We start from the raw sequence: 12,690 nt of genomic DNA on the forward strand, positions 1-12,690 counted from the left end.
CTTGATTTAAAACTATACCACAAAGCAACAGTAATTAAAACAGCATAGTAATGTCATAAAAATAGACATATCAACCAGTGGAACAGAGTAGAGAGCCCAGAAATGAACCCATGCATATATGGTCAATTGACTTTTGACAAAGATGCCACGGATATACAACAGGAAAAGGACAGTCTCTTCAATAAATGATGTTGGGAAAAACTAGATATCCACATGCAGAAGAATGAAACTAGACCCTTATCTCACACTATGGACAAAAATCAACTGAAAATGGAATAGAGACTTAATATAATACAAGAAGTTATAAAACTACTAGAAGAAAACATACAGGAAAAGCTACACAACATTGGTTTAGGCAAAGATAATTTGACCCTGAAAGTACAGGCAAGAGAAGCAAAAACAGACAAAGGGGATTGCATAAAAATAAAAAGCAGATCGGGTGCGGTGGCTCACGCCTGTCATCCCAGCACTTTGGGAGGTCGAGGAAGGTGGATCACCTGAGGTCAGGAGTTTGAGACCAGCCAGGCCAACATGGTGAAACTCTCTGTCTCTACTAAAAATACAAAAATTAGCTAGGCATGGTGGCGGGCACCTGTAATCCCAGTTACTCAGGAGGCCTAGGCAGGAAAATCACTTGAACCTGGGAGGTAGAGATTGCAGTGAGCTGAGATTGTGCCACTGCACTCCAACCTGGGTGACAGAGTGAAACTCTGTATAAATAAATAAATAAATAGCTTGTGCACAACAAAGGAAATAATTAACAGAGTAAACAGACGACGTACATATTGGGAGAAAATATTTGCAAACCATACGTCTTATAAGGGATTAATGTCCAAAATATAGAAAAAACTTAAAAAACTCTACAGAAAGAAAACAAATAATCTTATTCTAAAATGGGTAAATGGCTGGGTGTGGGTAGCTTCCACTATAGTCTCAGCTACTTGGAAGGCTGAGGTGGGGAGATGGCTTGAGCCAAGGAGTTCGAGGCTGCAGTGAGCTGTGATCACTCCACTGCACTCCAGCCTGGGCAATGGAGTGAGACCCTGTCTCTAAAAAAAAAAAGCAGAAAGAAAAGGCAAAGGATCTGAACAGCTATTGCTCAAAACAAGACAACATAGAAATGGCCAACAGATATATGAAAAAATGCTCATCAACATAACTAATCATTAGGAAAATGCAAATTAAAACCACAATGCAGTATCACCTTATACCTGTTAGAATGGCAATTAGGCTATTATAAAAAAGACAAAAGAAAAGTGTTGGTGAGGATGTGAAGAAAAGACAGCACTTGTACACTGTTGGTGGGAATATAAATTAGTGCCTGTGTTATGAAAAACTGTATGGAGGTTACTCAAAAACTAAAAACAGGATTACCGTATGATCCAGCAATCCCACTCTGGGTATTCACCCACAAGAGCTGAAATCAGTGAGTCAAAGAGATGTTTGCACTCTCAAGTACATTGTAGCACTGTTCACAACAGTTAAGTTATAGAATCAGCCTAAATGTCCATCACTGAGTGGATGGATGGATAAAGAAAATGTGGTATATGTACTCACCGAAATACTATTCAGCCTTTAAAAAAAAGGAAAGAAATTCAGTCATTTGTGGCAATGTGGGTGGAATTGGAGAATGTTACACATATTGAAATAAGCTAGGCACCCAAAGACAAATACCATGTGGACAAAGACAATACTTATATGTGGAATCTAAAACAATCCAACATGGCCAGGCATGGTGGCTCACACCTGTAATCCCAGTACTTTGTGAGGCTGAGGCAGGTGGATCACTCAAGGTCAGGAGTTCGAGGCCAGCCTGACCAACATGGCAAAACCCTGTCTCTACTAAAAATACAAAAATGAGCTGGGTGTGGTGGCAGGCGCCCGTAATCCCAGCTACTCAGGAGGCTAAGGCAGGAGAATCTCTTGAACCTGGGAGGTGGAAGTTGCAGGGAGCTGAGACTGCGCCACTGCACTCCAGCCTGTGGGATAGAGCAAGACTCTGCCTCCAAAAAAAAAAAAAAAAAAGTACAACAATCGAACACATAGAAGCAAAGAACAGAATGATGGTTACCAAAGGCTAGGGAGTGAAACGGGAATGGGGAGATGATGGTAAAAGCGTACAAAGCCTTAGATAGAAGGAATAAGTTGGTTTTTTTTTTTTTTTTTTTTGAGGGCTATTGCATGGCATGGTGAATATAGTGCATAATAGTGTACTGTACATTTTGAAATCATTAAAAGTAAATTTCAAATGTTCTCGCCATGAAAGATGATAAGTATATGAAATAATGAATATGTAAATTAGCTTGATTTAATTATTCTACATCGTATTCATAAATCATAACACCACTTTGTATCCCATAAATATATACAACTATAATTTGTCCATTTACAATAAACTTTTTTAAAAAAAGAAGTATATGTTCTCTGACCTCAGGGAACTTAGAATCTAGTGAAAGTGATAATCATTAAATTATTCAGTCAACTACCATTTATTAGCTACTTACTCTGCACCAAGCATTGGGCTAGACGTTGGTACTTCTAATATCTTAGATAGGTGAGTTTCTTTAATAACTGCAGATTCATCACCCTTTAAGAACACAATTTCCCAGGTTTGAGGCAGAATATTCAAGATGAGGCTGGATCAGCTTGTCAACCAAAAGCAAGGAAATGTTAGAGCAAATAAGGAGATCATTAGGCTGAGATTGTCTCCTGTGTCTAGAGCTCTTATGTAAACAAATCAAAACTTAACTAGGAGGTATTTCTTGTAAATGACAAAACCAAAATAAAACAAAACAGGCTCAGTCGATCACAGCCAACCAGCCAATTGGTTGTGTAACTAGGGTCTTCCCATTACACCATACCCATGTAAGACAAAGCCTAGTTGCAGCCAATTAGGTGATTTCTGTTCTTTGCTTCTGTGGTCAGCCTATAAAAGCTTGCTGCTCACACAGCTAGTAGAGTGAAGCTCTCTGAACCTCTTCCAGTTTTGAGTGCTGCCCGTTTCATGAAGCATTCTTTGCTCAAAGAAACTCTGTTAAATTTATTCTGTCTGAAGTTTTTCTTTTAACAGTTGCCATAAGCTCTCTAAGACTGCTAAGGTCAGGAGAACACAGGAATCAATAGAAAACCCTCCCACAGGCCAAAGATGGGCAACTTGAGCATAAATAATAACCGCAATGAATGGAAACATACAAATATGTTTAAATCCATCGGTTCGTAATGGTACTTGAAAAACTAATGCCAACTTTCAGAGGAACCAACTCATTATTTTGAAAACTAGTAAACAAAAGTAAAGAATCAAGCAATTTTTTTCTGTCTTTCCTATGTGAACTGAACCACTGAGCAGCCAAACAGTAGGTGAGTTTCTTTTTATAGAAATATCTCAATAAATGGCTGGGTGTGGTGGCTCACTCCTGTAATCCCAGCACTTTGGGAGGCCGAGGTGGGCAGATCACAAGGTCAAGAGTTCAAGATCAGCCTGGCCAACATGGTGAAACCCCTGGCCAACATGGTGAAACCTCTGGGCAACATGGTGAAACCCCATCTCTACTAAGAAAACAAAAATTAACTGGGCATGGTGGTGCGTGCCTGTAATCCCTGCTACTTGGGAGGCTGAGGCAGGAGAATCGCTTGAACCTAGGAGGTGGAGGTTGCAGTAAGCCAAGATAGCGCCACTGCACTCCAGCCTGGGTGGGTGACACAGCAAATATCCATCAGAAAAAAAAAAAGAAAAGAAAAGAAATATTCCAATAAATGAAGAAGGAATGATAGAATTAGAATATTACCATATGCAACATGCAAGTAAAAATTTAAGTTTGCGATAGTGGTGAGTCACATTCATTAAAGAAGAGTGAGTTGCAGATATTCATAAACAGAAAAGTCTTTGTTTATTTGTTTTTGATTTTTTGTTTTTGTTTTTGTTTTTGTTTCGAGACAGGGTCTTGCTCTGTCACCCAGGCTGGAGTGCAGTGGCGAGATCTTGGCTTACTGAAACCCTCACCTCCTGGGCTCAAATGATCCTCCCACCACCGTGTGCCACCATGCTTGGCTAATTTTTAAAGCTTTTTTTTTTCTTTTTTTTTTTTTTTGGTAGAGTCTCACTATGTTGTCCAGGCTGGTCTGGAACTCCTAGGCTCAAGCAATCCTCTTGCCCAGCCTCCCAAAATATTGGGATTACAGGCACAAGCCACTGCAACTGACTGAGAAAAATGTAATAAAATAAATATCAGCAGCACTTTAAATCTCTAAAAATTCACCTTATAAGTTTTAAATTTTAAAACTCAGATCATCAGAATTTTGAGCTTTGCTCAGAATTTTATATTTTAGGCTTCTTAGAGTTGGATTTTGCAGAAGCACACAGCTTCACGTTTACTGTGGAAATAAACTATAACCAAAAATACGTCTGCCTCAAAAAAGTAACATTTTCTTATTGCCAACTGTAACTTCAAACTCCATATATATGTCACTATTTTGGCAAGAGTAGACTCTGAGTCTCTCTTAGGCAAATAAATTCTTTTTGAGTTTTTAAAAAATCACCTTTACTTGTCTTTTTATTTTGATGGCAGTTTGAGTTTTTGAAAAACATAAAATCACTAAATTTGTGGAATTGTTACATGAAAATCATCTGAGGTTATCACTGGTTGGACATTTATATATATAATATGTATTATTAATATATTTATATATTATATATTAATTAGTATGTGTGTGTGTATATATATATAAAGATTAAAGTAAAAGGAAAAGTAAAGTAAAAACTACTTGGGAGGTTGAGGCATGAGAATCGCTTGAACCTGGGAGGCAGAGGTTGCAGTGAGCTGAGATTGCACCACTGTACTCCAGTCTGGGTGACAGAGTGAGACTCTTGTCTCAAAAATAAAAAATCAAGTAAATTGGTTACAGGGAGCTATGGTTTCACCACTGCACTCCTGCCTGGGCAACAGGGCAAGACCTTGTCTCTAAAATACATAAATAAACACATAAACAAATAAATAAATAGGCCTGCGTCACTTGGTTAAACGGCAAAATGTAGGAGGTCTTTATGGGTTAGGAGTATCCAACAAAGATTCCATTTAAAATATACTTTGTAATTTACTTATTTGTGTGTTTCTGTTCTGTCTCCCCTGGAATGTCAGCTCCAGAGGGTAGGGCATTTTATCTGGCTTGCTCATTGATGCATCCCAAGTGTCTAGAGCTATGTCTGGCAACCACTAAGCACTCAAAACAATGCTATTTTGTGGTTGAATAAATTAAGCAATCATTATTAACATAGTGATCTAAAGGAAATCATTTTTAAATTTAAATTGCTTCTTTACAACCAGAAAAGAAACAATGGAAAATAATAAAAATTATGAAATTATTATTTTAGAGTGACGCAAAAAGAAAAAAAGACATTATCATTGTTTTAATCTTTTTTTTTTTTTTTTTTTTTTTTTTTGAGAAGGAGTCTCGCTCTGTCGCCCAGGCTGGAGTGCAGTGGCCGGATCTCAGCTCACTGCAAGCTCTGCCTCCCGGGTTCACGCCATTCTCCTGCCTCAGCCTCCCGAGTAGCTGGGACTACAGGCGCCCGCCACCTCGCCCGGCTAGTTTTTTGTATTTTTTAGTAGAGACGGGGTTTCACCGGGTTAGCCAGGGTGGTCTCGATCTCCTGACCTAGTGATTCGCCCGTCTCGGCCTCCCAAAGTGCTGGGATTACAGGCTTGAACCACTGCGTCTGGCCCATTGTTTTAATCTTAGGGAGTTCCCAAGATTATACATCTCTGTGAAAGGGGTTTTCTGGTCTATCAAGTCTGAAAGATGCTGTGATAAAACGACAATAGTTTAAGTAGAGGGTGCTTGGAATCAGGGAAGAGTTCTTGGAAGGGATGATTTCTGTCTAAGTCGAGATCTGAAGGATTGGCCAGAGGAACAGTGGGAAGCAGTCATTCCAGGAAAAGCAACCAGCAGGTGCCCTTTTGTTGGCTGGTGTGCATGAAATAATTCACTCTGGGTTGGGAGTCAGGGGCAGCAGCCCAGTAATTCTCCCAGTGGGAGGCCCTCTTTGTCCACAGTTACTGGCCAGTGAGCAGGAGGATTCATCTCCAGCACTAGCTCCTTCCTTCTGAGCTCTCCTCTGCAATGCCTCCCCCCTTACTAACCTCGAGCCACCTCTCCTTCTACCAGGAAGGGAAGACTAGCCACTCCCTGGGGTGAGGCAGCTGAGCAAAGCTGGTGTCGGCCAGAGGCCAGGCTGCCTGACTGCCCAACTGGGAAGGGCTTGTCTCCACTGGCTGTTCCCTGAAACACACACAAGTCCAGGCCTACCAATCACCTGGCCCCATCTAGGGCACAGGGTCAGTAGGGCTGGCGGCTTTACTCAGCTGCAGGCTGAGTGGCAGGGGGATTCCTGGGACCCTACACATCCTGGCAGCCTTGAAGACCCTCCAGCTTCCTCCTCTGGTCACTGTCTCCTGCAGACTCCAGGAGTTCATATGGAACCAAAAAAGTTCATTTGGAACCAAGAAAGAGCCTGTATTGCCAAGACAATCCTAAGCCAAAAGAACAAAGCTGGAGGCATCACACTACCTGACTTCAAACTATACTACAAGGCTACAGTAACCAAAACAGCATGGTACTGGTACCAAACAGCATGGTACTAGTACCAAAACAGAGACTTATAGACCAATGGAACAGAACAGAGCCCTCAGAAATAATAACACACATCTACAACCATCTGATCTTTGACAAACTTCACAAAAGCAAAAAATAGGGAAAGGACTCCCTATTTAATGTATGGTGCTGGGAAAACTCGCTAGCCATATGTAGAAAGCTGAAACTGGATCCCTTCCTTACACCTTATACAAAAAATTAATTCAAGGTGGATTAAAGACTTAAATGTTAGACCTAAAACCATAAAAACCCTAGAAGAAAACCTAGGCAATACCATTCAGTACCTCCTATCTTAGGCAGGTCATGGCCTGGGAGGAGAGGGAAGTTTTTGTTGCCTGAAAGACCAATGGTAGGTCAGGCAAGGTGACTTATGCTTATAACCCAGCACTTGGGGAGGCTGAGGTGGGAGGATCACTTGAGCCCAGGAGTTCCAGACCAGCCTGGGCAACAGAGAAACCCCATCTCTACAAAAACATTTTTTTTTAATTAGCTGGGCTCAGCCGGGTGCAGTGGTTCATGCCTGTAATCTTAACGCTTTGGGAAGCTGAGGCACGCGGATGTCTTCAAGTCAGGAGTCTGAGACCAGCCTGGCCAACTTGGCAAAACCCAGTCTCTACTAAAAATACAAAAATTAGCCAGCTGTGGTGGTGTGTGCCTGTAATCCCAGCTACTCGGGAGGCTGAGGCATGAGAATCACTTGAACCTGGGAGGCGGAGGTTGCAGTGAGCCAAGATCATGCCACTGCACTCCAGCCTGGGCAACAGAGTGAGACTCTGTCTCAAAAATAAAATAAAATAAAATAAAAAAATAAGCTGGGCATGGTGGTGCACTCTTGTAATCCCAGCTACTTGGGAATCTGAGGCAGGAGGATCTCTTGAGCCCCAGAGCTTGAGGCTGCAGTGAGCTGTTATCATGCCATTGCACTCTAGCCTGGGCAACAGAGTGAGGTGGCTCAGGCCTGTAATTCAGCACTTTGGGAGGCCGAGATGGGTGGATTGCTTGAGTCCAGGAGTTGAGACCAGCCTGGGCAACATGCAAAACCTCGTCTCTACCAAAAAATGCAAAAATTAGCCAGGCATGGTGGCATGTGCTTGTAGTCCCAGCTACTCAGAAGACTGAGGTGGGAGGATGGCTTGAGGCCAGGGGTTCCAGGCTGCAGTGAGCCGTGATGGAATCACTGCACTCCTGCCTGGGTGACAGAGTAAGACTCTGTCTCAAAAATAAATACATTTTTGCCTGGGCACAGTGGTTCACACCTATAATCCCAGCACTTTGGGAAGCCGAGGCGGGTGAATCACTTGAGGCCAGGAGTTTGAGACCAGCCTGGCCAACATGGTGAAACCCTGTCTCTACTAAAAATACAAAAATTAGCTGGACATGGTGGCCGGTACCTGTAATCCCAGCTACTTGGGAGGCTGAGGCAAGAGAATCACTTGAACCTGGGGGTGGCAGAGGCTGAAGTCAGTTGAGATTGCACCTCTGCAATCCAGCCTGTGCAACAGAGCAAGACTCTGTCTCAAAAAAACAAAAAATAAAATAAAATTACAAAAAATAAAAATTTTTTAAATAAAATAAAATAGGCTGGGCATGGTGGCTCACACCTGTAATCCCAACACTTTGAGAGGCTGAGGCAGGATGACTTGAGGTCAGGAGTTCATACCAGCCTGGGCAACAAAGTGAGACCCCTGTCTCAAGGAAAAGTAAATTTTTAAAAATTAGCCTGAAGCGGTGGTGTGGTTGTAGTCCCAGATATTGAGGAGGCTGAGTCGGGAGGATCGCTTGAGCCCAGGAGTTCCAGGCTGCAGTGAGCAGGGTTGCGCCACTGCACTCCAGCCTGGGTGACGAGTTGAGAGAGACTCTGACTCAAAACAAATAAAACAAAATAAAATAAAAAAGATATCTTTAGCTGCTCCTAGTAGCTTAAGAGAGAGGTCAGGCAGTGTCACCATCCCCATTTAACAAATGGGAAGGCTGACTCAGTTTTGAGGCCACAGAAGAGCAAGGAGGCCCTGAGGCTCTCACAAGTCCCTTCCCGCCCTGGCCCTGTTGAACTCTTATGGTCTGGCGTGTTGAATTCTTAGGGTCTGGCGCCAGGACATGGCCGCGGGGTCCTAACTCCCGGCCTGCTCAGGAATGTGGGGTGCCCGCCGGCCCGATGGCAAGGCGGGCAGGCGGGGGGCGCTGACGCCGAAGCTATTCTGCTCCAGCTGCGCGGGCCGGCGACACAGCAAATTCCGAGGGCACACCTGGCTGTGCAACTGTCCCGGAACGACGATTTCCCAGTCCTCCGGTCGCCAGTCCCCCAGGGCACGGCCTTGATCCCGGGGCTGCGGGCCCCTCGCGGCACAGGAGCTGGAGGCGCTCCATGGGGTTAAGCGCACTAGGCCAGCCCTCGCCCTCCCCGCTGCCAACCCCACCCCCCTGGCACCAGGTGTGGAGGCATCTCTGCCTCTGAAGATGGCCCCGGCCCGCGTGGCCTCGCCAGCTCCACCTTCCAGGAACCCCTTCCCCACCTTTTCAAAGGGCGCTAGTCCTTTCCAGCACCCGGGAGGGTGAGGGGCTTCCTGACTCAGCCCTTGATAACCCCTTACTTAATGGGAGGGGAAGGATGAGGAGGGGTGGCTCAGGGGACCCTCTTGTGTTCTGCGTTCTGGGGGTCCGTGCGAAATCAGTCCTATGAGGATGGACTGGGATGAGGGGCCCCTCTTCCCCGAAGGGCTAAGCTATCGCTACCTCCTTCCCACCCCCATCCCCCATGCCCCACAGGACGCCAGGACCCTGCACAGGGCAAGGCCTCCAGCCCTGCAAAAACTGGCCTCTGTTTACCTCTGAGCCCATCTCTTCATCCACCTCTTACACTCTTGACCCTCTAGGTCCTCCCTAATCTGACCTTCTTCAGTGCTTTTTTGTTTTAGGGGTTTTCTTTGTTTTTGTTTTCGTTTTGAGACAGGGTCTCGCCCTATCGCCCAGACTGGAGTGCAGTGGGGCGATGTCAGCTCACTGCAACCTCTGCCTCCCAGGTTCAAGCCATACTCGTGCCTCAGACTCCCGAGTAGATGGGATCACAGGTGCGCGCCACCACTCCTGGCTAATTTTTTTTGTATTTTTAGTAGAGACAGGGTTTCCCCATGTTGACCAGGCTGGTCTCAAACTCCTGAGCTCAGGCAGTCTGCACACCTTGACCTCCCAAAATGCTGACCTTCTTCAGTTTTTTTTTTTTTTTTTTTTCTGGACACAGAGTCTCACTCTACCACCCAGGCTGGAATGCAGTGGTGCCATCTCAGCTCACTGCAACCTCTGCCTCCTGGATTCAAGCGTTTCTCGTGCCTCAGCCTCCCAGGTAGCTGGGATTACAGGTGCAGGTACCACCACGCCTGTTTAATTTTCGTGTTTTCAGTAGAGACAGGGTTTCACCATGTTGCCCAGGCTGGCTGGTTGCCAGGCGATCCACCTGCCTCGGCCTCTTAAAGTGCTGGGATTACAGGCGTGAGCCACTGCACCAGGCCCTTCTTCAGTTGTTAAAATGAACCTGATTCCTTCTAGCCTCAGAGTGTGGGCCCAAGCAGTTCCCTCTCCTTGCTCTGCCATCTTCCCTCCTCCTCCACATTCCAGCTTCTGGTTTTCCTCATCTCACCTCCACTTATTTTTCTGTTTTCTGCTTAGTTGTCGCCTGTTACTAACATTGTGATGAATGAAGTGTTTTGAAAATCCTTGAACCATAGCTCTTCTACGGGAAGGTTAGAATCAACCCTCCAGCTTCCTCTAGAAACCTTGTTGGAATTTTGATTGGGATTGTATTGAATCTGTAATCAGGAGTGAACTGACAACACAGCTTTACCAATAATGCTGACATGAGTCAGTGATGATACAAATTAGACACAGCTCCTTCCTTCAGAAAGCTTATTTATGCTCTTCCTATTTTATTTTACTTTATTTTATTTTGTGAGAGAAGATCTTATTGGGTCCATTTTACAGATGAAGAAACTGAGGCTCGTGAGTTGATATGACTGGCTCTGGGTCCTATGGTGAGGAAGAGGTGGGGCCAAGACCCCGCCTTTGTCTGTTTGGCTCAAGAATCTGCCCATTCAGTCAATTCTGTCCTTGGGTTTGGTAGATGGGGTTGAGAGGGAGTGTAGGCGTGTCTGCTTTATTGGAAGGTAGCTTCTATTTGGGTTGGTGTCAGGGTCATTGGCAATGTGTGTAGTGTTGGGGGGCTAGTGGTTATATTGGGAAAGGTATTTATGTGTATTGGGTAGGAAGTGTGTGTTGGAGGGACAATAACAGGATATTTCTGTTGGTGTGTGTGTTTTTTCTTATACAAGATTTTACTTTTATACCTGTTCAAAGTGCTCTTTTAAATTGAACAAATGGCTAGGAGCAGGGGCTCATGCTTGTAATCCTAGCACTTTGGGAGGCTAAGGTAGGAGGATTGCTTGAGTCTAGGAGTTAGATACCAGCCTGGGCAATGTGGCAAAATCCTGTCTCTACAAAAAATAAAAATAAAAACAAACAAACAAACAAACAGATATAAAACATGTAAAACACCCCTGTAGGAACTCCCTCATGCCTCCTCTGAGCCAGTACCCCCCAACCCCTTGCAAAAGCAGCCACTGTTCTGACTTCCATTACCCTAAGTTAGGTTTGTCTGTTCTTGTCAGTGGAATCACACAGCATTTCTCTTTGGGAAGGTTAATAGCTGATATTGAACTAACTTTACTTCGTGTGCTAAAAACTTTCCCTATCTCACTGAATTTCTCATAATAGCCAAATCAGCTAGCACCTATTTATTTATTTATTTATTTATTTATTTATTAGAGACAGGCTGTCTCTCTGTCGCCCAGGCTGGAGTGCAGTGGCATGATCACAGCTCACTGTACCCTCAACCTCCTGGGCTCAAGCAATCCTCCCATTTCGGTCTCCTGAGTAGCTAGAAGTACAGGGGCATACCACGAGGCCTGGATAATTTTTGTACTTTTTTTTTTTTTTTTTTTAAGATGGAGTCTCGCAATGTTGCCCAGGCTGCTCCCTATCTCTTAGACTCAAGTGATCCTCTCACCTCAGCCTCCCGAAGTGCTGGGATTACAGGTATAAGCCACCATGCCTGGCCAGCACCTATTAATTGTTCCCATTTTACAGATTAGCAAATGCTTAAAGAAGGCCCATGACTTGTTCCAGGTCACTCAGAGTTATCAGAATCCACAGCTCTTGTCCATGCTCATTAGATGGTCCTGCCTCCCTTGGGGTGACCTGCAGAAGAGGGCCACTGCTATCTGAGTGCAGAGAGCAGAAGACAGAGCCTGGAGCTCAGAGATGCTTCTGTGTGTGATTTATTTCCCGAGTCTCTTTCTTGGAATCTGTTGTGAGACCTCTCCAACCCCGCCTTGCTGGGTCAGGGATCAGCAGCTCAACCACCGCTGTGCTGTGGAGACTCATCAAGCTATGGGGGTTAAGTCCTGGCTCCCAGACTTACTTGTACAACTTTGGGCGAGTTGCTTCTGTCTTTGAACCTCAATGTCCTCAACTGTTAAAAGGACGTTAAATTTCTCCTACTTGGTTAAGAGGTAACAGATGGAAGGTGTCACTGTGTAAATTGCTACTGCTGTTATTTTCTTTAAAAGAAAAAAAACACGCATAAAACCCTTTTTATTTTTAAATAAAACACAAATGTTGAAAGTCACATAAAACAAACATGGAACCTACTAGGTTATTATGAGGTTAAACAGCTTGTAACCACAGGCCAGATCAAGAAATAGAGGCCCCTCCGGGCGCAGTGGCTCATGCCTGTAATCCCAGCACTTTGGGAGGATGGGTGCTGGGATGGAGGCCGAGGCAGGTGGATCACATGAGGTCAGGAGTTTGAGACCAGCCTGGCCAACATGGTGAAACCCTGTCTTTACTAAAAATACAAAAGAATTAGCTGAGCATGGTGGCGGGCACCTGTAATCCCAGCTACTCGGGAGGCTGAGGCAGGAGAATCGCTTGAAACTGGGAAGAGGAGGTTGCAGTGAGCCGAGATAGTGCCATTGCACTCCAGCCTGGGCA

This window comes from Piliocolobus tephrosceles, chromosome 20, assembly GCF_002776525.5.
Source record: "Piliocolobus tephrosceles isolate RC106 chromosome 20, ASM277652v3, whole genome shotgun sequence".
Lineage (NCBI taxonomy): Eukaryota > Metazoa > Chordata > Mammalia > Primates > Cercopithecidae > Piliocolobus > Piliocolobus tephrosceles.